At 44.1% G+C, this 27,002-nt stretch overlaps 1 long non-coding RNA gene across 1 annotated transcript in view; it reads left to right on the top strand.

Moving 5' to 3' along the window:
- Window positions 1-320: 320 nt before the first annotated feature.
- Window positions 321-27,002, top strand: part of LOC144825155 (uncharacterized) — a 79,935-nt gene continuing 53,253 nt past the window's right edge. The window contains exon 1 of the long non-coding RNA XR_013609303.1: window positions 321-443. This is a non-coding gene — a long non-coding RNA (uncharacterized LOC144825155). The remainder of the gene's footprint in view (window positions 444-27,002) is intronic.

The following is a 27,002-nucleotide window of genomic DNA, read 5'->3' as shown; positions in this document are numbered from 1 at the left end:
TCCCTCAAACAGTGGCTGAAATGTTTTGTTGTATTTGTATAATGATCTCTAGTTGTTTTCTCTAGTCTCATTTACTCTTATCTAATTCTTTTCTTCGCCTTTCCATTCTTTGCTTACTACTCAAGTTTCCCGTTGTACCCTTGTCCTTCTTCTTGTGTCTCCTCCAACATGTTCTACACTGCTCTTCTTATCTTTCACTTCTTTTTTTCTTTTTTCTTATATCCTGTCTTTGGTTATATGCTTTGTGTCACAGGTTCCGTGATGTACTAATTATTTTCTTTCTTCCCCCATGCAGATATGTATCGGTTGTTCCCTTCATCATCATGGTCCACCCTTTCTACTTTTTGTGAGGTCTCGGTGCGGTTGTGCTTCTGTTCCTGGTCTACCCGTCTTGTAACGCATCACCACCTCCCCACTTGCCCTTTGTGTATTTCCCCCTTCAGGTATGTCTCTTACAGTCATCCTTATGGATTTGTACTGTCTTCTATACCTTCTTTCTTTTCTTCCTTCTCCTTCCTTTGCTGATCCTCTTTCCTTTCGTCTTTTTCCTTTCCCTTTCCCTTTTTCTCCTCCTTCCTCCTATTCTTCCTTCTAATCTTTTAATGGTTTGCTTATTTTCTCCTTCCTTAAAGTTTGACTTATTGCTTGTACAGTATATTTTTGCATTTTTCATTTTGAACAGTTTACTATGTTTTCATCTTCAAAGTTGTTTCATGGAATGTGAAAGGATTTAACCATCCTATTAAGCGGCAAAGAGTACTTTCACACATCTCCTCTTACAATCCTGATATTGTTCTCATTCAAGAAACCCATCTTTCAGATATTGAATCTATGAAGCTAAAAAGACTATGGGTTGGTACTGTCTTGTTTTCTCCAGCATCTCATAGAAAGACTGGTGTTGCTATTTTGATTCACAAACGTCTCAAATGTAAAGTACTTCTTGAAGAAAAGGATGATGAGGGTCGTTGGATTCTAGCTAAATGACTTATCAATGCTATCCCAATTACTTTGTTCAATGTTTATGGCCCTACATGCTTTGACTCCTCTTTTTGGCCCTCGATTACTGCAAAATGCATCCAATACAAAGACGATTCTTTCCTATTAGGCGGAGACTGTAATCAGATTATCGACCCTTTTTTAGATCGTAAGTCCTCTGTTCGTTTCACCCTTCACAAGCCCCATAAACAGTTTCTTGATACTATTACTCAAGTTCATCTTGTAGATTCATGGAGACTCACTCACCCAGACACTATAGATTTTTCTTTTTTCTCTCCTCCACATGCTTCTTTCTCTCGTTTAGACTACATCTTTCTTTCCTCCTCTTTATCTCAAAATCTTTTATCCTCTTCTATTGAACCCATTGTTATCTCTGATCATGCTCCTATTATTACTGTATTTGATCTTCTTCCTCCTACTCCTAAATCCTCTCGCTGGCGCTTTAATTCTTCTCTTCTCGCTGATCCTCTTTTTTCTTCCTCTTTTCGTTCTTTCACTTCTAAATTTTTCCAACTTAACTCTGATCCTGATACCCCTCCCCATGTTCTTTGGGATTCTTTCAAGGCCACAGCCCGCGGATTTATTATCGACTTTGTCTCTAAAAAGAAGAAAAAATTCCTTCAAAAACGTAAAGTTGCCCTTGCGCATATTAAGTCATTAGAACATCAATTCTACACTTTCTCTCCAAATCATATGTCTCCTGACCTTCTTCGAGCTAAAATTGCTTTTAACAAACTTACTACGGATTCAGCTTCTTCTTTTCTTCTTCGAAGTAGTGCACGGTACTATGGAGGTCGCAATAAATCGGGCAAATTACTTGCTAATTATCTAAAATCGCGTAAAGAACGGACTATCATAGACTCTATCTATTCCCCTTCTAATGTCCTTTTACATACGGACGCAGAAATTTTGGACCAATTTCAATCTTTTTATGAATCCTTATACTCTCCTGAAAATCCCCCTACCCCAGATCTCCTCCAATCCTATTTTGAGAACCTGCCTAAACCAGATACTTCCCAACTTAATTTCTCGGACATTGATACTGATCTCACCATTTCTGAATTATCCACTGCTTTGTCTTCTCTAACCAAAGGCAAGACTCCTGGGCCTGATGGCTTTCCAGTTGAATTTTATTTACACTTTTCCGACCTCCTCCTACCCAAACTTCTCTTTCTTTTTCAGTCTTTTTGTTCTGCCGGTCTGGCCCAAGGCTCATTCCAAGATACTACTATATGCCTTATCCCTAAAGAGGGTCGTGATCCCAAATTTTGTAAGAATTATCGGCCAATATCTCTAGTTAATGTAGACTATAAGATCTTTGCAAAATTCTTTGCTCTTCGCCTTGACCCACTCATGCCACATCTCATTGGGAAAGAGCAATGTGCTTTTGTTAAGGGCCGCCTCACCTCAGACCACTCCAGACTCTTCCTTAATGTTTTAAGTAAGGCCCCCTCTCTGTCTATTCCCATTGCAGCTATTTCGGTTGATGCTGAGAAAGCCTTTGATCGGGTTGACTGGTCCTTTCTGATGGCTTCACTGAAATGGCATGGCTCTGGTCCTAAATTTATTTCTTATATTTCTTTAATATATTCTATGCCCAAGGCTTCAGTTCTCGTCAACGGTCAACTTACTCCCCCTTTTACACTTAAACGTGGAGTTCGTCAGGGCTGTCCTCTTTCACCTCTCTTATTTATTTTAGCTCTCGAACCCTTCATATCTTCTATTCGTACCAATCCCTCCATCTCTGGCTTCCCATACGGTGATCATCATCTTAAATTATCTGCTTACGCGGATGACATACTTTTATTTATTTCAGATCATGTTGCCTCTGTCCCTTCTTTATTAGATGAATTTGAGAAATTTTCCCTGGTTTCAGGATATAAAATAAATTCGGATAAGACGGAGATTCTTCCTCTAACTAAATTTTGCCTTCCACATTTCTTTACTTCCACTGGCTTTGCTTGGAATTCTAAGAAAATAAAATATCTTGGTGTTCTTTTCTCTAACTCTATCTCATCCTCTATCCAACTTAATATGAATGCAGTCATCTCTAGAATAGATTCTTTACTCTCCTCTTGGAACCCTCTATTTCTTTCCTGGTGGGGTCGTCTTGATTCCATCAAGATGATGATTGCTCCGATCTTAATCTATTTACTGTCCATGCTCCCAATCCAAATCCCAGCGCTCTACTTCCGTCGTATTGACTCTGTTTTATCTAAGTTTCTCTGGAAGCAGAAAAAGGCTCGTATATCTCTCTCAGCCCTTTGTAAGTCTAAATTAAATGATGGGGTTAACTTTCCGGACTTCCGTCTTTATCATAAGTCCTTCTCACTTCGCCAAGCTTCTCGCTGGTTATCACAGGATATCTCCCCTTTTTCTCCCCTTTGGCTCTCTGTTGAGCATGAATTATTACTCCCTTACTCTTTTCAGGAGGTCATTCGCTTCACTGCTAAGGCTCCATGTCTTAATCCCCTCTTATTTAAACACACTTCTTCTCTTTTACGGCCCTTGGTATCCACAGCTTCGGTTTCTCGGGAATCCTTCTTATTATTACCCATTTGGTATAACTCACTCATTTTAATACGCAATAGACCTATTGCCTGGCCTTCGTGGAGATCGAAGGGTATTATCTGGGTTCACCATCTTTTTGATGGTTCATCTCCTTGCTCCTTTCCTCAATTTCAATCCCAATTTCACTGTCCTTCCTCGTTCGCAAAGAAATATTTCATTCTTATGGAAATCGTTCTTGATCGATACTACTCTCTTATTCCTGATGTACTGCCCGCTTCGTCTTCCTCTCTACTTACCATTCTTTCTACTACCCCTAAAGCTTCCCTTATTTACCGATACTTCTCAGCTCCTGATCCTGATCGTCCCAAATCAAAACTGGAACTTTCTTGGGAAAAAGACTTGGGTCACTCCTGGCCGAATTCTCTTTGGGACAAACTCTGGGCTAAATCCTTGAAGACTTCCCGTACTGCATCTCTAACTCAATCCCTATTTTTCTTTTATCATAGACTTTACCTTTCTCCCCTTTCTCTCTCTCGTTTTCTATCCTCTTCTACGGCTAACTGTTGGACCTGTAATGCCCCCAATGCTGATCTTTTTTATCTCTTCTTCCTCTGTCCCTCAGTTCGACTTTTCTGGACACAGATATGGTCTTGTGTTTCCCGTATCTTTGATCTCTCTATTCCTTTTTCTACCTCTTTAGTGTTTCTGGGTAGCCTTTCAGAATCCTTGGACCTCCCTCCACATTCACATGGTCTTTTTGACCTTATGCTAGCCCTTGCACTACAACATATTGTTTCTAATTGGAAATCTCTGACCAAACTTTCCTTAATTTTCTGGTGGAACCTACTATGTCATTCACATAGACTTGATGTTGCTTTCGCGTCCTCCTGCAAACCCTCTCGAAATGTTGAACTCTATTGGTTGCCTCTCACCCTATATTTGGATCAGTCCGCCAAAAAGAAATACTCTCCATTTTCCTCTGACAATTTCAAACCCCCTTGAACATTCGTACTCTTGCTTGCAGCTACAGGTTTTTAAATTTCACTAATGCAGTTTCTATTCTTTATTCATGTTTTTCCTATCGTTCATCTTTCATATATTCGCTAGATAATTGTGTATTTACTGTACTTTATTGCCAACATTCATTATGCTTATTTCTGTGTCATTTTTGGATTGTGTTATCATGGTTTTATTCCCCTCCCTTCCCTTCTCCTCCCCCCCCCTTAAAATTAAAAAAATGCTTTGCTTTTTCATTGTGCCATCGGCTGCTTATGTTTTATCTCTCTCATAATTTACCTTTTCCTATTGCTTTGCTGATGTCACCTTATTGTATTGACAATTTCACCTTAAATAAAGCTTTCAAACATAAAAAAAAAGAAAAAAAAACACAAAAAAAAAAAAAAGTTTCATTAAGCTTCGTCAAACGGCGCCAAAGTCATTATAAAAAAAAATGTATTCCAATGAAAACTCGGTCCTAACTATAATTTCACAGTGATGACCGCCACTGTGTAATACATGAGTAAATACCGCAAACATTTGTTCTAAGGGTCAACGATTACCACGTGTTGCCAAAATTGTGGTATTACATGTGTGGTAACATCATACAGCCATTTATTATGTTTCGTTTCTGTAATCCCTTGTAAACTCCACCTTAGTCAGTGTGTAATTCGTGCTTTTGAGAGCGTAAGTAGTAAGTACTAACTGATACTCAATCTCTGACAGGTGTTTTGCTTTGTTCTGGCATCAGACCCGTTTCCATTGGCAAACAGTAGGCTACTTCCATAGGCTTTTGGAAACAGGATGTGTGAAACAGTGGGACAGATGACTTTCCTTTCCTATATACTGCCTGGTCACATCAATCGGCCTCTGTGAATATATACAGTAACAGTACGTGTGTGACCCCTGTGCTCTTCTGGGAAATGGCATATAAACAGTAAATCGCGGATACGCCTTTTCCTTTCTCGTCCTGCAGCTTCCAGAAACAAAGTCTCCGACTATTCTTTGTTTAGTTATATTTTGACTATTCTTTGTTTAGTTATGTTTTTTTAATGAAGTTGTTCGTAGTTGAACTGTGTGTTTTCCCATCTCGGTATCCTCATGCATGCCAGAGCGTGCTTTATGTCCAAATTAGGTTGATCTGAATGGAAAATCGCTTCAGCTACATCCATGCGATGGCCCCTGAAACTGTGCTGTATTGAGAAATTCGCTCGTGTTTGCTTTTGTCAAGCGACAAGATTTTTTGAGTTTAGTTCTGCTGCCGTAGCGCCGTGGATACAGTTACCCACGCTCATGCACACTTACAAACTAATGTCTTTTGTTTCAGGTGTCTCCAGCCCAAGTGGCATTGCATTTTCACTAGTTTGGTTATTGGAACATACATAACTCATGTGCAAAATGTTTTATTGAAACAAGAGAAAATATGGCAAATGTTTCCACCATCTATCCCCATGAGGAATGACAGCAAAGGTAGATCTCTGGATCTGCTGATGCCAGTGTGTGACACTACACCCCATCCTGACTTCACTTTCCTCTTCACAGCTGCTCACCCACCTTACACTTCCACAGTGGCGGCTGCAACCCCCAGACTTGCTGCAAGCTGTTCTTCGCTTCGTTCCTCCGCTTGCACCCAGGTAGAGCAGCATTCACACTGGCTCATATTCTGTGTCCACTTTCCAGTTTTACTACTGGGGTGTCATAGAATAATCACTTCACATATCAATTGCTCTTTAACAGAGAAAGGGGGATAATGCACAATGTGTTGGTTGGAAACCCCTAATGTCATGAAAGACCCACAGGGAAGACAAAGGAGTGCAAACAAGTAGATACACGTGGCGAGGAGGTTGGCCAATGGAGAAAAGCATTATGAACAGTTAGTGCAGGGAGGGCTAAGAGTGAGATAGAGTAGGAGAGGGGTAATTCATGTTTGTTGTGGCCTGGAGACAGAACAGGTAATCTCTGGGTCGGGCAGCAGAAGTAGTACTGCTCACTCCCACATCGCAGTGTGCATAAACCGATTCACTTTTGTCATACAGGAACAGCAACGGCAGCACTATGTGCAGAGTAGGAAGCAGAAATGCACAAGAATGGCACAACCCTGCCTACTCTTTGTGGAACACCTATGCAATTCTTGACTGCTAGAGGCAGTAGTATGCCAATACTCACCATAGCATAATACAAATATATCACGAGCATAGAAGAGGCCTCAAGATGTGTCTTAGTTAGACCCTCAGGCTTAGGGGGGCACTGCACTATCAAAAAAATAGAAAAACTGCAGGATCAATTCAATTGGAGGAGTATCTCACCATACTACAAGGATTCTTACAAGGTCATCTCAGAATCATGGTATATATGTATATATTTTCAACAACTATGTTCAAGAAGAACATAAGGAATCATCAGTCATCATCCAAAGTTTTATTAAAAATATGTATTGCTTAGTGTAGTCCTCTCTTTGTAAGCATCCTTGTAGTATGGTGAGATACTCCACCAATTGAGTTTATCAGGCAGTTTTTCTATGTTTTTTTTTCTTATGCATTTGTTCCCCTGTTAACTGTTTGTTCACTCCGGGGCCCTCTTGTGTTTTTGATTAACTTGGCACCGCAGTATGTTCAGGTCTTCAGGCACACAACATTCCCATAAAGTTTGTACATCCAACAAGGCCATGTTGATCCTCCAGTAGGTTTTTGTGGAGATATTCGAACTACCAGGAACCTCAACTCTTACTTCATGTGTACTACCAGCATTCTCTTTATTAATTGAAAGTTGGTCTACCCTGGGAGGACTGCAAGTCCAAGGTATACCTCAACTCATAGAACTGATGTACATTTTGCTGCACAGGCATCCACATGCTCATCCGCTTTCGTGTGAAGGCCGTAGAGTGACTCACCATCTGGCAATTCACTTAGGAATATTTCCCTGTTTAACAGTTCCATCACTGACTGGGCCATCGAGTGGCCATCTTACTAGAAGATCTGGGTCTCCTCTTTGAGAGCCCAGCGTAAAAATGTGTTTATTGTATGAGAAGCCCTAAAATGCAGGGTGGGTTGTGGGAGTGTAGGCAGTACCACTGTGTGCTACAGACAGCTGTGGATATATTATGGGATTGTTTGTTCTCATAATATCAAAACCGTACAATAAGAAAGTGAATCCACAAGTTATTTCATCCATATACACAATAATTTAAGTTAAAATACAAAAATAAGAGCTATTAAAAAGGCTAAATACCCAAACCCATAAAACCATTTGTACCAAAAAAAATGATATGACTAAGTTTGTCATTACATTAAAAAAAGCCTTTATATCAGCTTAGCTTATATGCACGGATTACCCACATCCAGTGTAAACATTTGCAACAGCAATAGCTATAGGTTCTGTACAATCAGTTTTTAAAATCCGTAATGCCTCTTTTCCTGTTTTACTTCACTTTAGTAGGCAAATGGGCTTCAGCCATGTGTGCCTTGGGATTTTATACACTGGACAAATAAATAAAATATGTGCTATAGTCTCCGGCTGTGACGGACAAAATGGACATCTCGTGCTAGCCATGGCGCGCCATTTACTGGTAAATGAATTTACTGGTAAATGAATTTACTGGATGCGTACCTACCCTAAATTGGTGGTACCGTTTCCTATCACAAGGCAGCGTAATAAAGTCCCAGTACCCTTCATATACATTATAATGTTTGATCTCCAGTAAATCTCTTGATAGTGAAGGACTAATTAAGATCCTAAAAGGTTTCATAGAGACCATGTTCCAGTATAGCTCCTTAAGGATCTTCCTAGGCAGAAAGACATTGGCTGTGGGGTTTTGCCAGAGAAAGGTTAGACCCATTGCATTGTAGGTAGCCTTAACCTCTTTAAACCATGAAATCTTGCCCGCACTATCGGCAACGATAACCTCAAGAAAAGCCTGGGCGTACTGGGAGAGCTCAGGGGTAACTCACAGTCTCCTCCAGTAAGCCAGGGGTCTATAACGTGCCAAAATCCTCTATACGTTGGTATCCCAAATCATAGCAGAGGGGTAATAATGGCGTAGATTGAGGGAGGCCAGTTAGTCCCCTCATGAACTTGTTTTGGGAACTCGTCAGCGCCTCTAGATTACTGAACCCCCATAGTTCGGCCCCATACAGGATCGACGCACTGATTTTGGTATTGTAGATTTTAAGCACGGGGGCAATGGGTTTTGTGAGTGAGTGGCGCTGTTCTTTTAATAAAGTGCCTGCAAATTGTGCATGTTTAAGGCCAGGTAGTCAGTGTGAGGTTACAGTCTATTTTAGAACCTAGGGTTATACCGAGGTAGGAGAAAGCTTGGGTCTGCTCTAGCGTGGCTTCATTCATAACCACCCTCCCTCTTACATGCTTGTGTTTATGTAGCACCATGAACTTTGTCTTGTTCACATTGACAAAAAGACCATGGTCCTTGCAGAACACCTCAAATCTCACGATCGCCCTCTGGAGACCTTGTTGCGTTTTAGAGATTAGCAGGGTGTCATCTGCAAACCTTAGCAGAGGGATCTTCCTGCCATCAAGTGTGGGGGCGTCTGTAGGGTGATTCACAAAATACTGGATCACCCTGTTAATGTACAAAGATAGGAGTGTTGGTGCAAGTAGGCACCCTTGATTAACCCCTCTGGCAATTGAACATTTATCGGTTACTCTCCCTTACTGGCCCCAGCGCACTTGTGCAAAATTTGCCTCATGAAATTTAATTAAAAAGGCCAATATGTCAAGTGGCATGCCTTGTTCTGCGAAGACACCCCACATCTTGGCACGCGGCACTAAGTCAAATGCCGACTAAAGAGCTACAAAAGCGGCATACAATGTCCCACCTCTAAGGATTACCATACGCCAATAAATTAAGACAAATCTAAAAACCTGATCAATAGTGCTCGTGTGAGAGCAGAAGCCGGCCTGTAAAGGAGTCAAAATATCGAACTCGTCGATCCAGCCTTGAACTCTGCTCAACACAAGCCTAGCAGTCACCTTCTGGATACAATCAATTAAACTTATGGGTCTGTAGTTACCGGGATCTGAGCAATCCCCCTTTTTAAAAATTGGGATAATCTCTGCACCCTTCCATGAGTCAGGGAAAGGGGAGCTTTTTACAATGGCATTCGCCAGGCACTGGATGTAAGTCACCCATACTTCATGTAAGAACAGGTCGGCTGGTACACAGTCTAACCTGGGCGCTCTACCCCTCGGGACCGTGTTAAGTGCAATTTCAACCTCCTGCTTAGTGAAATGTAAGGATGAAGTGTCTGCAGGAATATTTGGAAGATCAACCAGCACCTCAGAATCTCGAGCGGGGAAGGCAAATTGAGTCGTAAAATGTGATACCCACGACTCAGGTGCTACATAATTGGAAGGTGGTTCACTAGGCTTCCCCTTACCCCATTTAACCAGATTCCAAAATCCAACCATATTCCTGTCTTTACTGGCATGGTACAACTCAGTCCAATACAGCTCGTCCCATGCCCTTTTTGCCTTGTGTTGCACTTTCTTGTATTTCACCCTCGCCTCTTTAATCCTATCCCTGTTTTTAGTTCTCATCGCCCTAGATAATTCTTTATTCGCTTCCATACAGGATTTCCCATACCATGTTTCCACCTATGGTTTCGCCTTGTTCTTAAAATTGTGTACATTGGTTGTAAAAAAGCCCTTGAGCTTATTAAAAAGTTTAATATGGATTGAAATGGCCTTAGACACCATTTCCTGTTGCCTTAAACAATTTAAGAGATCTACTGTTGCATCCGAAGCAAGCAGTCTTATGGCAACTAATTGTACCTCCTTAATGAGGCAATTCGATCATTTCACTCTCCTGGTATCGTTGGTGAGCTGTATTTCAGTACCCACTGAACAAACTTCTGGGGCATAGCTTCCTAACAGATGAAAAGACAATACCAGAGGATTATGGTCACTTTGCACCCTTTCCATAACAACCATATCCTTGAGAAAGGACCAGTGGTCCTTATTAAAATGTATATAGTCTACACGACTACTACACATTCCGTTATTAAAAGTGGGAGCACCCTGCTTATCAGATTTCGTCCTCAAGTTCACAGCCCTTAACCCCTGTTCTAGGCATAGCACTTTAAGCTGCAATGCAGCTTCAGCCCACCATTTTCATCAACATAGATTTTAAAACCGCTACAGGCTGCAAATTCAGAGTATGTGCATAGATTGGTGGTCGCACATTGAAAAGGAACAACTCATGTCATGCCTACTTGATTTTTCACTTTCACGTCTATCATGTGGGCACTTGTTAACTCAACTACAGAAAAAACAAAGATCAGAACTACACCAAATTTGGCATTAAGCTAGCACTTTAGTCAAAGGTGTGCATTTGCTTGGTTTGGTGTAAATCCATTCAATTGTTTTTAAGAAATGAGTGTTACAAATGTGTTGGGAATGGTTAAAATGTAGAGAAATCTTGTCCCATTCAGTTGTGTGTCCTCCTCAGCCTTGCGAATCCGTGAAGGATCCGCAAATCTATTTGAAATAATAATGCATGCCATTGGATAAGGGAGCTTTTGTTCCCATCTTCCATGGTCAATTTGCAGATCCACAAATCTGCACGTTCTCTAATTACGTGTCCACAACAGAAACAATCTGTTACATCCAACATTATATTACACAGTGTGCTGAGCACCCCATTGTAGACAATGAAAATAAAAATAGGGGTGAAAGGTGAACATACCCTGATCCCTGGCTCTATGTGGGCAGGGACCAACAGAATCCACCCCTCCCAAACATTAAAATTAATTTATAAAAAATAACTTCTTTTATGGAATTCACAGATCCTGGGGACTCCGGTTGCCCGAATCCTAAAAAGTCTTAAAAGAGTACCTCACCTGCACATACTTAAAGGTTGTGTGCATTGTGCTTTGGCTGCCCACATAAGATTGGTTGCTGTGGCAGCCTCTGAAGCACTGGAAAATGCCTTCCCTTCCTATATCTATAGAGGAGGCTATAGCAGCTACTGTAAAATTAAAATCTAAGGAATCTCCTGGCCAGACTGGTACACTGCTTATTTTTACAAGCTCTATTGTGCTAAAATAGCACCAATACTTTCGCTCCTCTTCAGTGAATTAGGGGAGACATGCCCCCGCACTGATACCATGTGTGAAGCAACTGTAGATTTCCAAAGTCAGGAAATGACCCCTTCTGTTGTGTATCATTTAGGCCTCTCTTTCTCTTAACCCCTTCAACGCTCATGACGAGCTCAGCTCGTCATGAGGTACACCTCTTGTACACTCATGACGAGCTGAGCTCGTCATGAACCGCGGGTTTTTGAAATCTTCAGCGCACAGCGGAAATCTGCACCGCGTTGATGCGGTTAAATATTGACGTAAAACTAGTCACTGCCATTTTGGCAGTAGGCCTGGGGCCCTTCCTCGCTAGCATAATGGAGCCTGATCAGGTCAGTTTCATTCCAGTAGGCAATGCTGAGACAATATGAAGAAACTACTCCATATGTTCAAGAATGCCCAAAGGAAATAAAGGAATTTTTTACTTCTGTATGCAGAAAAGGCATTTGACAGAGTCAAATGGATGTATGTGGTGTGGGTCCTACAGAAATTGAGATTGGGGCCTTGCATGCCAAGATAGATAAAGGCAAAATACCAAAAGCCCAAATTATAAGAGTGTAATATAACAGTGAAAGTAACAACATCGCAGTTGATTTTAATACAGAGGGCTACTAGACGCAATTATGGGAGTTAGCACTGGAAAAGATACCTTTAAACTTACGTTGTTTGCAGATAACATCAAGCCCTCCTTAACAGATCCACTGAAATCCATAACCCAGGTGCTGGAGTGATTGCAGAAATTTCAAGCAATCTCTAATTCTTAAATCAACATTACTCCGTCTCAGGAGCCTCAGCTGCATCCCCTATCTATCAATCAGAAAGCCTATATCAAATCATACCTAACTCATTCCTTCAGACTGGGTAAAATAGCATCCGAACGAAATGGCCACTGCCTAAAGTAGCTCCGGACCCCCTCAGACATCTCTGAAGATCCGTCTACGTATCTGTTTTCCTCCGCTGTCGGCAAGCGGTGACATCGTTGTGGGTGAGCCCCGGGCACCAAATAGCGGCCTGCAACGGAAAATAGACCATTGCAACGGCATCGTGAGAGGCGTTTGTGGCCCACACTCAGAGGACAAGCTTGGACCTCGAGTGCGCCACGAACCCGCAGCAGTAGGGATGCCAAACCCAGGAGCTCCACCATTGGCATAGCACGCCGACCGAAGCCCTGGACACTCCCAGGCAGACTCTGGGAGTTTACTTGCGGCGACCGATGGTCTTTCTTAGCGAACTGGCTGGCTCTGTTTAACAGGGCGCCCGGAAGACCCAAGGTGACTTCACCGCGCTGAAGGGAGCACAAGTAAGTGAAGCACTTTGCCGGTACAGCTGATACGGGGCATATAGAGTGGCGTGGTGCGGTGCAGCAACTCCTCATGCAAAGCCCATAGATCGAATAAATGCTGCACCAATCACAGCGCATGACCTACCATGCAGTGACGCAGTGATATTTCATAATAATTCGGACCGCATGTTCACGGCCGGACTGGGAAATGAAACCAGCCCTGGCAAATTTTGCCAGACCAGCCTCCGTCCAGCACGTAGCGAGCGAGCGAGCCCGACCTCCACGTGGGGGGGGGCACATTTTTCATTACATATTCCAATTGTATCAACTTTCAAAGCACAGTAAATGGTAGATGATGACCTTAAAGAACATCAGGTTACCCACCCAGTCATATGTACCCATAGGCATTCTTTCAGAGAGCACCAAAAATAAACTCAATATAATCCCCAACATCAATTCCATTGCAAAGTCTGCTCGATACCAACTGCGCCTTCTTTGGGGAATCCGTCGCTTCTTCCCGTAGCAGGACCTTATAACCCTGGTGCGATCGCTGGTCCTCTCCAGATTGGACTACTGCAATTCTCTTCCTACTAGCCTCCCCAAATCCCACTTGTCCCCCCTTAAATCTGTTCTCCATTCAGCAGCTCGTTTCATTTATGGGGCCAAAAGCAGCGACCACATCACACCGATGTTATCCACCCTCCGCTGGCTTCACATCGAGGCTAGAGCTATCTACAAGACTGCCTGTATCACCCACAAAGCCTTGCACTCCTCCTCTCCTAGCTACCTGTCGAATAAACTGAAACTCTCTGGAGGCTCTAGACCATCACGTAATGCGGAAAATCTACTGCTTGAACCTCCCACTTTCAAGAAGGAAAGATCGATGGCCCAATCCTTTTCAGGCAACGCGGTGAGAATCTGGAACTCCCTTCCCCCTCAGCTTCGGACCACCGCCTCCTCCCAGGCCTTCAAAACGAACCTCAAAGTTCTCCTCCTCCAAAGACACCTCCAAAAGTAATTCACATCCTCACTATTATCTGAAGGAAGACCTCCCATTACTGAAAATTCTATTCTCCATGACTATGGAAGTGCCTTCCCAGTGTGTTCTTGTGGTTGGAGTCTTTGCCATTTATTGCAGTATTATCCTTGTACCTGTGTTTGGTACTCTTTTGTAACATGCACACGCCACTTTCCTCTTGTAACACACTGTGTGCTACCTCTCACATTTTGTTTGCCTTTGATATTTGCACAAGTGCCACCATTGCCTACGTAACGTTTGTTCTTGTGCCCAAGTGTCTAGCATATATTGCAGTATTATACCTCTAATTGTACTTTGTTTTCTCTTGTACCCGGCACACTTGTCACTTTTTCCTCCTGTGCACTGTTTGCTACCTCATGTATTTTGTTTGCTCACAATTGTCACTTTTACCTCATGTAACTTAACGTCTGCTTTTGTAATCTTTTCACATGTAATGTTCTCCTCATGTATCAGCTCTGTTCCTATTGTGAAGCGCTCTGACGCCTTCGGGTAAAGTCCGCGCTATATAAAAACGCATAAATAAAATAAATACCCCAACCCCCAGCCGGAACTGCCAAGAGGTCTGAACACTCATGAAAAACAAATGAAGATGTCTGCATAATACATTCATTGACAAAAAATATTGCGTAGAAACGCTGGGAGCATGAACTAGCACTGACTGCGGCAATAGGTCTGGCTATGTATTTACGTGGGGAGGAGAGAGGGGGGGAGGAAGGGGGAGAGAGAGGGAGACAGAAGAAGAGAAAGGGAGAAGTAGAGGGAGAAAAAGAGGAAGAGAATGAGAGAGAGGAAGGAGAGGAATGAGAGAAAGATGGGGAGAGGGATGGAAAAAGATAGAGGGAGTTGTAGAGAGAGGGAGGGGGAGAGAGGGGAGAGAGAGGGAGGGGGAGAGGGAGAGAGAGAGGGGAGAGAGAAATACAGGGATAGAAAAGAGAAAGGGAGGGATAGGGAGAGAGGGAACATGATAGAGAGAAAGGGATAGAGAGTGGGAGATGAACCATGAGAGATATGGGAATAGAGAGGGAGAGAGGGAGAGAGAGAGAGGGGAGAGAGAACAAGAGAGGGATAGGTATAGAGAGAGAGGGATAAATAGAGAGCACATGAGGGAGCGAGAGAGGGGGATAGAGAAATAGAGAGAGAGGGATAGAGAGAGAGAGGGGGAAGGAGGGAGGGAGCAAGAGAGGGAGAGAGAAAGGGAGAGAAAGGGGGCAAGAGAAAGGAAGTGGGAGGGAGAGAGGGAGGGAAGAGAGAGAGAGAAGTACAGGGATAGAAAAGAGAGAGGGAGGGATAGAGAGAGGGAGAGAGAGAAAAGGATAGATATAAAGGGATAGAGAATGAGGAAGGTATGGGGATAGAGAGGGAGAGAGGGGGGATAGAGGGAGGTAGAGAGAGGGGGAGAGAGCGAGAGAGTGTTGGGTATAGAGAGAGATTGAGAGGGATAAATAGAGAGCACGGGAGGGAGCGAGAGAGAGGGACAGAGAAATAGAGAGAGAGAGGGAGCAAGAGAGGGAGAGAAATAAAGGGAGAGATGGGTGAGAGAAAGAAAGAGTGAGAGGGAGGGAGAAGGAGGGCGAAAGAGGGGGCGCGAGCCGCGAGAGGGAAAGAGACAGAGAGAGAGAGTGGGAGAGAGAGAGGGATAGAGAAAGAGAGGGATACAGAGATGTTTACTCCATTTCGTTATTACACAAACAGCAAAACGATGCTAATGTATTTCACAAGCCAAGTGGAGTTTGCTAACGCCAGCAGTAACAGTTCCAACACTTAGTGTTCTGCACACCACAGACTTTCAGAAATGGGGGCCTAAGTTTTTAAAGGGAAGACTTCTTTACAGTGCTTGTCACGCACAGGTCAAAGCTTCAAAGGGACTATACAATGAAGGGAACCATATTATTAATCCCAGCTTCTTACCTTTGCTTAGACTTCATTCCAGGTCATTGTTTTTCACACAGTGTGCCATTCTAGACAGAGACCATACATATGCAAATCAGTGTTGCCTAACACGTTAGAGGCTAGAATGTTTGACAAAATAATATATTCAATGAACCTGAGAAGAGAAAATATCTAGGGCTTAATTTGGGGGTAATGGCGATTAAACTAGTCAGCAGATGTAACTAGTCACCGGAAGTCAAGATTGTAAAATAGATCACTTTAAATATATTTGGGATTTTAGACATCTTGCCAACGGATATAAAGGAATTCTATCCAAAGTATAAACTTGTATGTTTGCTTTTGAGAAAGACTCAGACCATGCAACAGAGGAAATATTTTACAACAGTTTGGATAGAATCCCTTTATTATTTTTGAAGGAGTCAAATAACGCAATCAATTGTAATATTTTATAAGCTTGCACTGTGTATGCATTATATGCTTTTGAATGTCTGTGGTTGCAGTCTAGGAAAAAACTGTGCTCGAGTTTGTCAGTTTATCAGCTGAGGGCACAGCTACGTGGGCCCCGTCTTTTGTTATATAGACATATAGTGACATCTGTAATTACAACTCAGTTAATTGTAGAAATAACTCAATTCGTTTTTAATTTATATTAAGCACAAAGCAATGCAGGGCTAAGTAAATGTCATGGCATGAAGCAGCTCGGTTGTTTCTGACCCCTGCCTCATCTGAGAGAATGGAGCCTTTTGTGTCCAGAGCAACCAGCGAAGAACAACAATTAATTATGGATGAGTGAAAAGATTTGCTCTATGTTTTCATTTAGTGTCTGACGCAAAACGGGGCACATTGCAGAGCTTTGGGCACACATCTGTTGTTTTCCGCCAAGATGAACATTCCTGCTTTTGATATTTTTTCTATATTTGACACAGAGGTCCGGAATGATAGCTTTCTCTCAAACAGTTGTTTTTGGCGGGTAGAATTGAGTCTGGGAAATCCTTTCCACTCATTCACTTTTCAGACAAAATGTGGACAGCTCACAAAATATTCTACTCATAAGATGAAGAGGGCCACGATGTAAATTTATGTGCAGCATATGCATTGCGCACTAAACATGCTCCTTTATGTTTTTAGTTTGTTTATTTGTGATTTAGAGGAGATATAAATAACAGTCTGAAGCATAGGACCACTGAGGCCAGCATAACTGTGATTTGGCTTCCGGTTGCCCACTTTTGTGGAATCTACAGGCCTCCTCAATACTATAAGCAAATATATGTTTTGGTTTAAATTAACACACATTGTCAGTCCCTGGCACTTAAATGAATGTGTGGATGTGCTCCTCGACAAAGGGCAGAATGCCTTCAATCCAGTGCTTAATTTGTGAAATAATAAGTGCCGGGGCTGCTCGTCAGAAAGCCACTGCACCTTTCACCACCCATAGCTCCTACCAGTGCTGCCAATACCAGTACCAACACATCTACTAACCACCACACACCTAGCAGTGGGACAATTCAGACTATTTGAGTCCCTCATAGCTATAAGAATGGATTGTGGCACATGTTTTAGATCTGTTTAATGTACATTGAATTAATAAACAAACGTTGTTGTGCTGATATCTAAATTAGGGCAGTCTGCACCTGGTAGCGCAGTTTGTCTATGTGCCGGTGTTGACAATTGAGTGCCGCCAGTGCTGAGCACCAGAAACCACCAGCTCAAATTAAGCACTGCTTCAATCTCAGTTAAGTTTGCCAGTGGTTGAAGCGGACTGCCACGTGCAGTGTGCTGTTGTGGGTGGAAGACAAATATGGATGACTTAATTACAGATACATAAATGAAGTAGGCTGGCGAAAACCCCTATAAATGTATTATATTTATGTCAGTAAAATCAAAATGCATTGACTAAAGCCAGACATAAGAAAGTGTTTGCAGACTGAATGTGCGCTCCTTCCTACCTATGAATGGTGGAGTGGTGGAGGAAAACAATTGTATAAACATTGCACCCTTCTTTTTACTGTATTCCTTTCCCACGTATCTCAGTGTGATGTAGTTTACTATCATAAATTGACTACAAAACAAAAGATAATTCATGTTGAAGCATAATTTTTGTGCTTTAAAGCAGAATCCATAAGGAACAGTGATGTAGCTCCAAAAATTTAAATATTTGTCTAAACTTTCCAAATTCTCTGTGTCTCAAAGTCGATCTGCATTGGACTGCTTACACCACACATGAAGATGCTGACTGGTTCAAGGCATTGTGTGGACCCAGTGAAAGGTCAAGGTACATGCGAGTGGCAGGCACAGGTTGCGGACAGAGAAAGAACAAAGGGACATTTTAGCTACCTTGTCATTTATGTAGGTTAAGCCCTGCCTCTTTCCTTTGCCACATGGAAAGCATGGGAAAATGTGTATGCAGATAAGGCCCTTCATGAAATTAGGTATCTCTTGTTGTTTTTCTCTGCGTCTCGCAGTCGCACACAAAGCGGAAATATAAAAGCCGTGCTCCGGGGGCTGGCACACACTCCCTCAAGCATACATCAAATTCGCTGAGGCTCTCACCAGTCACCAACCACTCTCCAGGCCTTTCAGAGACAACCCCTAGATGGTGTCACATTCCATCACTCTCTCCCTTTCACACTCACTGACAGACAGGTTGCATAGGCTCACAAAAGCCACGACGAGGTGCTGCAGCGCTTTATACAAAACACCTGCATTTTACAGGGCAATGCTCTTTGGAAAGAAGACCACATCCATCCCTGAAAGGAAAAACATTTTGGCAAACAATACAAGTTTGTGATACAATACTTCAATGCCACAAAACAACAAAAATAGAAAAAATGCTTCCCCAAGTTCTTGTGAGAATGGCTCCGCCACACTTCCTCCTAGTACCCGTCCTTTTATCCAATCCTTTTCATCTCCCCTTTCCTCCCTCTCTGAGTGCCTTTCTCTCGGCTATCTTTCTTTCCCTCCCGCCACCACTCACACTTCTCTAACCCACAATAATTATTATACACACTTAAATCATGTCTGCCTGTGTCTCCTGCACCCCATTAGTCCTCCAATCATTCTCCTCACAGGAAATGAGAGAGCGAGCGGTGGGTGCTCTCTGTAATAGCGCCAGCCAGGGCCAAAGACAACGCAAAACCAGAGCCCGCCTTATCTGCTGCGGCTTGACAGGTCTTCAGATTGTATTCCCAGCAGCTACACGGTAACCCTAGAATAACTGGGGTGAGGAGTCGGACGGTTCCAGGTCCCCCCTGGCTTGAGGAACTGGAAGAGGCACTCAGGGAGGAGGCCTTAGGACACAGACCAGAGTCAGACCACCGCCACTACGTGAGGCCCGCCAACTCTGTGCCACCACATCATGAACACAATCTTTGGTGCCGGGCAGAAAAACGTACTCACCTCCTGCACTACAGTCCTGTTGTTGAGGGCAGACACAAGGGGGCTACAGCTAGTCAGCTAGCCAGTAGAATAATTAAATTATGGCTGCTCCGGACGGTGAAGAAGTGCGCACCTCTGCTGACAACTTGTCTCGTGACTCTCGTCACTGCAGTCACACACAATTTTAATTGCTCAATGCGCTGTGCGCATGCGGGAATCAGGGAATTACATCATCAGCGCACCCTAGAGAGGCGCGCAGACGCGGCGGAGGAGGAGACAGTGCATAATTCTGCGCGCTGCGCACAGGCACCTCCTCCTCCTCCGTGTTTGATTGCACAGACACCATGCGGCGGGCGGTCAATGAATTAACCTTGCTGTTGATGGCCTGGCGCTGCTATTTTTCCTGCAGGCTGAGCCTGCAGCTAGAGCGGAGTGGACTCGCCTCGGTATTCAGGCCTGGTACAGTATTTGACTGGGGGGCCGATTTTCAATCCGGCCATCACTACATCAGAGAGAAGTCACCAGCCAGGTGTAGTGTCTGTCTGAGACTCTCAGACACGACACCTGGTGACTTCTCTCTGAAGTAGTGACGGCCGGAATGAAAATCGGCCCCCCAGCCACAAAACCGGCCCCCTGTTCCAAAACCGGCCCCCACCCCCATCCAGCCTACCGGGGGATTGCCCGGTGCCCGAAAGCACCAGTTCGGGCCTGCGCACGTTCTCCAGCCCAATACCACACAGACTGCCTTGCAATAGAGGGGTAATAATCGGCAGCACAGCACTGATCACGGGCAGCACGTGTTGGGAATCTGCGGTTTGAGACTCAGGCTTCCTATGCATTATAGGCGACAGAAGGAGAAATCCCCCCCTTCTTTACCACAAACATAAAACGACAAAGGCCTAGTAAGCGCAAAGGCGAAGTCAAGAAGCCCTAATACGTCACTCCAGTGGCCCCCAGTCAAAGACCTGGGTACAGCGGAGACCCCACCAAGGGGTAGGAAATCCGAAAGGCCGCAGGTGACAGTGTGTTACCTAGGAAGGCAGCGGTGAGTACTACTGCCCACGTGGTTACCCACAGCGGAGCGCGAACTAGACAAACAACGATAGGGGGCCGAGGCCAACGCGTCAAGCAACAGGATAAGTTGGACAAATACGCCTACACTTAAACCCAGCAAGAAACGATAGACCATTCGACAGCTACAACATTACACACAGCCTCGGGGGAGGGGCCGGAGGTCACAGTACCGGACATACTTACCACCCTGAATAAAGTCCATACAGCTCTGGACTCCCGGATTGGTGCAATATCAGTAGAACTCTCCCTGCTCAGAGCCATCTTTCAAAACATGAGTGCAAGAGTCTCAGATGTCGAAACCACCACGGGCACCCTGCGCGATGATACCAAGGACCTTCAACATCAAGTGCACCCCCTCGAAGTTGAAAGTAAGGTAATGACTGCTAAATTGGATGACCATGAAGGCCGATCTTGGCGCAATTACGTTAGAATAATTGGTGTGCCGGAGGGGGCGGGGAGGTCAGCAATGGGCTTATTTGTGGAAGATTTATTCAAGCACTATCTACAGCCTAAAGGCCTATCACACTTCTTCTTGGTGGAGAGAGCACACAGTGTTCCTGGTGGCAGACCCAGGCTGTGTGCACTGCCTAGGCCGATCCTCGCCAGCATTTTTTATATCCGTGATCGTGACCTCATTCTACAAACTGCAAATGTGGCTCGACCTGTGCGTTTTGAGAACAGTACGATTACTTTCTTCCCGGACTATACAGCTGCAGTGACCAAGCAACCACACAGCTTTCTTGACGGCAAAAAAGAATTGAGAAATAGAGAATTGAAATACTCCATGCTATATCAGGCAAGGTTGCGAGCCGAAGCAGAGGGGAAAATATGTTTTTTTTGCCACACTGGAGGAAGCCAAGGAGTGGCTTGAAGGACGGCATAAAGTCACAAAAGCAGGGAAGGCAAATAACAAATCGCACCAACTTTCGAATGCAGCTGCAGCGAAGGCAGAATCGGTGGAAAGACACTGAAAGGGCAACGATCCCTCCAAGGGATTACAACCGAAAAAGAAGCAGACTTCCACATGTAATGGACAGAGGTGCCTCTTTAATTGACGGCTCTTCTAAAGGACTGAAAATTCTCTTTTTTTGGACTGCCTGCCACTGATTGAATGATACTTCATGTTAACGAATAATATCGATGTACGCGTACTCATCTATGCAAATTTCATAACTTTTTACTGTCATACACTACTGTTGCAGTGATGTTCCGGGGGAAATGATGGAGAGACTACCCCCCTACAAAGGTAATGGGGAATGGGACATAAGCACTCTGCATCGTTGGGGAGGCGAGAAGTTTTAAGACTGTCATGCAGGGCGGCAGGGAGGGGGGCGGGACCAGATACAGGATTTGTTAAGAGTTTATGACATTGTTTCTCATTGTTTAATTTGATCTTCACCGATACTTGCAAATGTTTATGTACTGTTTCCACGTGTTTCCTTACTGTCGATATCTTGCAGACCTGGCTCAAATAACACTAATATCTACACCCACAATCCCTGATATTCCTCTGACACACCACACATGCGCACCATCATTATCACTCATATCTTGGAATGTCAACGGCTTGAGAGATAAGCTGAAGAGAGGACTAGTGCTGCAACATCTCAAACGCAGGGCACCAGCAGTAGTAATGCTCCAAGAAACATACCTAGTAGGATCGACATGTAAGGCGCTAGACCGATGGGGTTTTAAGTTAGCGGTCCACTCCGAATTCACTTTGGGTTCTCGGGGGGTTGGAATCCTGATTAAAAAAAAAATTCCCACTGATTATCCACCACACCTTTACAGACGATCAAGGCCAATTTTCAGCGCTTTCCTGCCAATGGGAGGGACGCATAATTAACTTAGTGACTGTCTACATCCCCCCTGCACTCCATTCACTGGCCTTTCCAGCATTGGGTACATTTCTGCTTACACTGCCAGAGGAGAACTGATAATTGGTGGCGACCTCAAAGCAACACTGGATGACACCCTAGACCGAATGCCTCCTAGACCACAGCACCTCACACGCTCCAGCTTTGCTGATTTTCGAGACGCATTTGGCCTGATAGACACTTGTCGCTTTAAATTCCCGCAGAAACGTCAATTTACCTATCACTCTGGGGCTCATACCAGTCTCTCTCGCATAGATTAGATATTCACAGCCACAGATAGTGGGGGTAGGTTTAGGGAAATATTGCATCTACCCAGAGGTATCTCCGATCACTCCCCTGTCTCGGCTGACTACACCCTACAGATTCAGACATAATGTCGCATGTACCCAATATATCCAGGATATCTGTAAAACCCCAAGATACGGAAAGGTTTACTCACCACAACAACGCACTATTTTGCAGAAAACGAATCGTCAGTGTCCTCACCACTGATACTTTGGGAAGCATACAAACCGGTCTTACGAGTATAAGAGTTGTAGAGGCCCTGGAACAGAAAGTGCACCATTTAGAGACACTGCATGCTAAAGACCCATCCGACGATAACACACATAAGCTTTGCACAAAATAGCAAGAATACCAGAAATACTTATGGGCGGACGCTAGAACCCGACTCTCAGCAGTTTGACACAGGGTCTATGAAACTGGGGATAAGGCAGGCAGGCTTCTCGCCTGGCTAGACAATTGAGCACGGGCGGACAGATGGGTGACAGAGCTCTGACTTGACGATGGTTTCACCACGTGAGACCCGCAAGAAATAGTGGACGCATTAACGATGCACTTAGAGCACGTTTCCACTCCTACAACTATGATTGGAGTGGAAGATGCAATAGCATTCCTAAGAGACATACACTTACCAACACTCACAAAGGAAGAAACTCAGTTACTAGAAGCTGACTTGACAGCGGACAAGTTAATGCTAGACATAAACAAGATACAGTCGGAGAAAGCTCTAGGTCCCAACGGCATCCCAACAGAACTCTACAAGCAAACAGCTGTTAAACTGGCCCCCATCTATTAAAGATGTATGAGGCAAGCCTAAATCAAGGGGAACCTCCCATAGACCAACGTATAGCCACCATAATAGCCATCCATAAGCCAGGCAAACCCCCCTCCGAAAGCACCTCCTATCGACCGATCTCTTTGCTCAACGCTGAAGCCAAGATACTGGCCAAAACGTTGGCTCTTCGACTGATCCCCCACCTTTCCAAATTAGTCGACCCGGATCAATCAGGAGGTATGCCGGGAAGAAACACAGCGCTAAATTTTAGATTCCTACATAACGTCCTAAGGTTCAAACATACCATACAGGAGGAAGCCACCATATTGACTAGGTCGAATGGCCGTTCCTCTTTGTGGTCCTTCATCATATGGGGCTTGGGCCCAAATTATGCTCATGAGTTTGATTACTATACACTAACCCACTTGCACATGTTGTAGCTAATGGATATATCTCACATGAATTGAGACCCGTAACACGGCAGGGCTGCCCTCTGTCGCCACTCCTTTTTGCCTTTGTCCTAGAACCATTAGCAACCTGGATAAGAAAAGACCCAATTATCCACAGACTTCTCTGCGTGGAGGGATGGGAAGACCGCATATTCCTCTACGCGGACCTACGCAGACGTCATTTTGGTATATATAGCATCCCCCAAATGCTCCCTTCATAGACTCCTAAACATATGCGAGGTATAAGGGACAGTTTCCGGATACACCATCAACTGGGGAAAGTCCGTACTGTATATTCTACATGGGCCTCCCCCAGTATTACCCAGGGGTTGTACAGTAAAAGTGGTCACAGACAGCTTCAAATATTCAGGGATTCAGGTCAAGTCTGACCCAGACGACTTCCTCCAGGAACCACTGCAGAGACTGCAACGAGATGCCAAACACTGTAAATCACTGCCACTTACCCTCCTGGGTAAGGCGGCGCTTTTCAAAATGATGGCATTCCCCAAGTTTCTCTATGCCCTCCATAACACTCCCTTTCGCGTTCCCGCCTCCTATTTTAACGCAATAGACTCAGAGGTCAACAATCTCCTATGGGATGGGAAACCTGCCAGGATCCCCACGTGAAAACTGGTCAGAAGCTGGTATGACGGCGGTATCGCACTTCCAAGTGTCCAGACATACTACTGGGCCGCTCAATTAGTAGTGATTAATCAATGGATCCATTCGCCCCACACCGACCTCGTGTACTGAATGGATAGGCATACCCTGGGTACCAGAGGGTTCAATCGGGTGCTCTATAATAAAAAGCAAAAATTAGACTTACTAGGACCAAATGCGCACACGGTCCATGTATGGCACGTGATAACGCAACCCCTGGGCTGGTCAGACAAATTGATGCAGCAAACACCACTATGGAACACAGGCAAACTAGGCACACTGGGCAAGAGTAAGGGGTTCCAAAATTGGGTGCAATAGGGATGTCTCAACTAGGCGAACTCTATAAAGGAGGAAAAAGTGTCACCTTTGCCCACTTACAAGCAAAATACGAAGGGGCCCCCACTGAGTTGTTTCACTATATACAGATCAAACACGCATTGGAGGCAGCCATCCCATTAGAAAAGATCCTTCCTGAAGCCTCCCCAGTAGAGGACAGACTCCTGACAGACCACATGGACAAGAGAGCGATCTCCCTCAAATACGGGAATATAGTCAACAATCACCTAGACCCTCTGCAAAAGTTGAGGGTAAAAAGGCAGACTGAAGTGGGCGAACTGGACGACGCAGACTGGCAGGAAGCAATAGAATCCCCTAGGGTAGTAGCGGTTTCCTCTAGGCCACGCCTTATACAACTTAAAGTGCTTCACAGGACTTATTTTTACTAGAGTGACATTATGCAAGATAAGGATAATCATTGATCAGTACTGACTGCGCCAATGAGGTGAGGTAGGCACCTTTTACCACACACTCTGGGAATGCCCTGTATTTAAAATGTACTGGATGGCAGTAATGAACACCATCACCTATGTTAGCGCCAGTCCTGTTCCGTCTGAACTTCAACAATGTCTCCTGAACATATGGGAACCAACAGACATGAATCGCACAGCCCAAATCTGGGCAACCCTTGGTATGATGATAGCAAAGTGAAATGTGGCCAAGCATTGGGGGGGGGCTGTTACCTCACTCCTTTAAGACTGGTGCAGAGATATGGATATGGTCATGGCGGCTGAAAAAGCCACATATGTTCACAAAGGATGCCCTAAAAAATGTGGAATAACTTTAGAGGAGGTATATGTGCCCCTTCGACAATGAGTTCGGTCTCAGATGATGATGAGTGATAGAGAAATTGTTTATTCAGTATACATTATTCAATGTTTGCCAGATGTACGATGTTCTTACGTTAACAACGGAATATGATGGAAACTGTAATCATATGAACGTGCCAACCAGTAAATGTCAATGTTGCAAGTCTTTATTCAATAAAAAAATGTTTTTAAAGAAAAGGAAGTGGCTTTGAAATATTCGAAAGCCAGAGGGATTTCCAAAGATGGCATACAAAGCAGTTCTCTTGGTTGGGGATAATTGCATTGATAAAAATGAGGATCCTACTTCAGATCCTCTATCTGTTCCAGATGAATTCCCTTCTGAGTCCACCCACAATAATCAAGCAAATCCGAAGCCTGATAAGCTCTTACATTTGGCACAATAAACCACAACCAGTTGCCAACAAGACATTGTAGAAACTAGTCACATGAGGATGCTTGGCAAGCCCACTCTTTCTATCTTTTTTCCGCGTGACCCAACTAAGATTTTTGGTGGAATGAGGGAAAAAAGAAAGAACATGGCAGTGGTGCTTTGTGAGCCACCGAATAGCGGGACTATCTTAAGAGCAAGTTCCCCGGAAAAAGGAATCACAATTGACTTGGTGTTGTATTCATCACCCATCACAAGGTCACTTTAGCGATCTGGAACATAATCACCTAGAGACTGGGATGTACTTTCTTTCCCTCCTTATTTACTCCTTTCTCATGCAACTCAGACTTCACATTAGCCTCAACAACTTTACACTTTAAAGCTTGGTGAGAATAGAAATGCATTATGGTAGGCTCCTTCTTTTTTAACTAACCAATTGTTCCTTTTGAGGAGCTCCAACAGGCAAATCAGCCTCCCTGACACCGAACGTTTCACATACGGTCAACTCCGCCACTGGGTTCACCTTCCATCAATGATAGAGGGAGTTTCAAGACCGGTCAAGGGTCTAGAAAAGTGACTCAAAGGGGGACCCCATGATAGGGCTTTGATGTCTATACTCTACCTTTTTCTCTTAGAGCACCCACCTACTGATACAACATGAGGCCAAAAGTATTGGGAAAGAGAGCTTAGACAGGAAATGTCTCACAGGGGATAGGAAAGACTTTCCATTAGGACTTGCACATTTATTTATACTCAATGTAAGGCACGAGAAATACAATATAAAATCATGACCTACTGGTATAGAACACCGGAGGAGTTTGGGAAATGGAACACACCCAGGGGTGACTAGTGCTGCAGAGGCTTGGGTACAGTGAGCACCCTACTACATTTCTTTTGGCATTGAGCCAAGCTGAGCAGATATTGGAATGATGCACATGGGGAACTTAATGGGGCCTTTGAAGTCACCCAGGGGTAAAGATTTGGCTATGGCTCTAGTAGCTGCAGTTCAGTGCCTATTGGCGTTATGGGGGAAGATCAAGCCATCGGCATTTTCAACCTGGCTAGCCAGAATATGGAACAGCCTGCCATCGAAAAGTTTACTCTAGCAATAGAGAACAAACTAAAATCATATGAAGTGTGTTGGTGTCCATTTATACACTTTGTTTCCGTAA

Source organism: Lissotriton helveticus, chromosome 3_1, assembly GCF_964261635.1.
Source record: "Lissotriton helveticus chromosome 3_1, aLisHel1.1, whole genome shotgun sequence".
Classification (NCBI taxonomy): domain Eukaryota; kingdom Metazoa; phylum Chordata; class Amphibia; order Caudata; family Salamandridae; genus Lissotriton; species Lissotriton helveticus.
Note: the sequence above shows the minus strand (reverse complement) of the source record. Positions and strands in the feature narration are given on the sequence as shown.